The following is a 3,008-nucleotide window of genomic DNA, read 5'->3' as shown; positions in this document are numbered from 1 at the left end:
GGGTCCCATCTTCCTGCCCAGACATCAGACATCTCCTCTCCTCTGATACTCAGAGCAACACCTACCATATTCATGAGCCCATCAGTCACCAGGACACACCTTTAAGGCCACCCCTTAAGCTCCTCTAAACGCAGACCCTCTCCTCATCTGGTAAATGGGATTGAGATGAGTCTAGATCCTCTCCATTGTGCCTGAAGGTGTTTCCATGACCATGGAGTCAGGACATGGTGAGAGGTGGAACACCTGAAGAAGGTTGTTCTTAGATGGCAACATTGAGAGGTAAAGTTGGGGCCTCTGTCCACCACCATCTGACTGTTCCTGTTCCTGTAAGCTTCACTCCATCTCATTTCATCTTTTCTGCTATTTAACTCTGTCTGAGTGTCAGGGGTCACAGCCCAGTGAAAAAGGTCCTGTCTTTTCCTCCTTGTAATGCAATGACTCCTGCCTACCATGTGCACTCCCCTTCATCCCATGAGCTGTTATTATCAGAGCTGTTGTAGGGGAATGAGCTGTGAGACCCATCACACCTTTAGGTTCCCCCAAGGGCTGAGGTCACAACATTCATGGAACATTCTGTCTGGTGCTGCTGAGCTCAGGACTTTCATCTGAGACACTGGGTGGGGTGGAGGATAAGCTGCCCCCTCCTTGGACAGAAGGAAAGTGTCCATCAAAATCTGTGTGTATAACAGGGTCACATCCTGTTCTGGGGGCATTGTGGTCAGGCTGTACCAAGAGGAAAGACCTGTCATGGAGTTGTTCCAGTGAGAAGAAGGAGGTGAGGGATGTCCCACCTTGTCCTCAGCTAGAACTCACCAGGGCCTGTGCCTCAGGATCTACATCTTTCTGATGCTCTTTCTCTGACTCTTCCCCTCCCCACCCCTACTCAGTTTCTATGCCTCCCTCCTGAGACCCACAGACCTCATCCTGGCCATCACCTCCTGGGGCTCTGCCAGCAAGGCCTATGCAGTCTGAACTCTGAGGACTAGAGTAGTGGCTCGAGCAGTAAAAGCACTTGCCTAGCAAGTGTGAGGCCTTGAGTTCAAGCCCCAGTGCCACAAAAAAACGTGTCTTCTGGTCTCTGACTTATACTTCTGGGCTCCTCACCTGTGATTAGGATGTCAGGGGCAGGGAGGTTGCCAGAACCAATCACTCATAGCTAAGGTTGTGTACACTATAGCATCTATACCCACCCCCATGGGAGCCACTCACAGGCCCCAGGGGGAAGTCGCCTGAGAGAACACAACCTAGGGCTACTGGCCAGGGTGCTGAGGGAGGTCATGTTCACCTTCCTTGGACAGAGCAAATCTGTCATAGCCAAAGGCAGAGTGACACTGGAGGTTTGGGTTCTTTTCAGGGGTCAAGACAGGGCCCTCCTGGGTTAGGAGGAACTACTTTCTGGACAACACTGGAGGGAGAAGAAGTCAGGAGCTGAGGGGCAGGTTCCTGTCTCACTGTCTCTCAAGTTTGGGCCTCTGACTCAGGGTCACACAGCCTCCCTCCCACTGGGAACAGGGCTCATGACCAAGTATGAGGAACTCTAAAGATAATTGTGTCAAAAATTAAGTTTCCTCACTTGAGACCAGGAGCTCCAGGGGGTCACTGGGTGCTGACCACACCTGTGGTTTTCTCCTGTCATAGCTGTAGCATCTGAATGTCCACTTGTGGTTCGGGGTCACAGGGCCAACTAGGAGTCAAGACCTGGAAATATTCATATGGATATTGCTGTGAGTCCAGGGCCAAGGAGAGCATATGTTCTCCTTCCTTCAACAGAATAAAACAGTCCAGTCTCTGCCATGAGACACATTGGAGGATCACATTCCCTCCTGAGGTCATCACAGGGCTGGGCAGGGCTGAGAGGCTGGATTTGTTGTAGACTTCTAGGAGAGAAGTCGACAGTGTGTTAAATGTTCTCACATTTCCACATAATCCCCAGAGATGCACCATAAGAAGGAGACTCCTTAGAGGTAAGACCCCCTTCTTCAGGGCAGAGCCTGGGGGATAGGAAACCTACATTTCAGCTCACCTGTCACCACCAGCTCCAGGGGGTCACTGTGCTCTGACAATCCAGCAAGGATAAAATACTGACAGTAATAAGCCCTACATAGTTGTTTGGGATGGATGAGATGGAGAACTTGACCTTGTTCCTGAGCTGCAGTAGGTATTGCCTGTCCCAGGTTACTGGGATTCCCTGTTTTAAAATGTGGTACTCCTGGGCCTCCAGAGTCCCCTCACACCATATAGTCACAGGCATACCCCAGGTGATCAGAGAAGCTGGTTCAGCCCAGAGCTTGGGTTTGGGGAGGGTCCCTACAATTAAATCAGAGGCTGAGTCCAAGAACATCCTCCCTCATGCCACATCCCTAAGCCTCAGAACATTTCAGGCACCCCAGCACTGGCCCCACCTCATGTTCTCTATCCTGACTGCCCAGCAGTGGGCTCTTGTCCCTTATTAGTAGGAAGGAGTTGAGATGGCTGCTGACACACTTACCTGCCTGCACATGAGTCCTGGAATCCAGACTCATCCCTGGAAGAGAGTTCCCTGTGAGAGGTTTGCTCCTGAAGCCTGAATAGGCCTGAGTCCCTTGGGTCTCCCAATGGACCATGATATGGCTGTGGATTGAAGTTCCTCTCAGACAATAGTGGCGCTTCCTCTTTTCACATCTCACCCAAGCACAGAAGGGCCATGAGAACTGGGATCATGGCATCTCTTCTTACTGGCCAGGGCTTCACAGATAGACAAGGCCACAGTGGCTAGCTGGACAGCTGGACAGACAAGCAAAGAGTGGCCACTCAGAGGGCAAGTCCTGTTGTCACATCACCAGACCCCAGGAAGAGGATCTTCACTGCATAGGAACTTGGCTGTCAATCCCCAGGTCTGGGATGGAGGCGGCATCAGACATTTGCAGACACATTAGACAAAAATGGTGATGTTTGTGACTTTTGGCTACTTCCATCTGGCCTCATCTACTTCTATACTCAAAAAAATCAATCGTGTATTTTTTTTAGTA

General features: G+C 50.9%; 1 pseudogene; it reads right to left on the bottom strand.

The window, feature by feature from the left end:
• Nucleotides 1-1,146: 1,146 nt before the first annotated feature.
• Nucleotides 1,147-2,700, bottom strand: LOC109674797 (leukocyte immunoglobulin-like receptor subfamily A member 6; annotated as a pseudogene).
• Nucleotides 2,701-3,008: the final 308 nt, after the last annotated feature.

The sequence above is a fragment of the Castor canadensis genome, chromosome 16 (assembly GCF_047511655.1).
Source record: "Castor canadensis chromosome 16, mCasCan1.hap1v2, whole genome shotgun sequence".
NCBI classification, from domain to species: Eukaryota; Metazoa; Chordata; class Mammalia; order Rodentia; family Castoridae; genus Castor; species Castor canadensis.
This window is presented reverse-complemented; position numbering and strand designations above follow the sequence as displayed.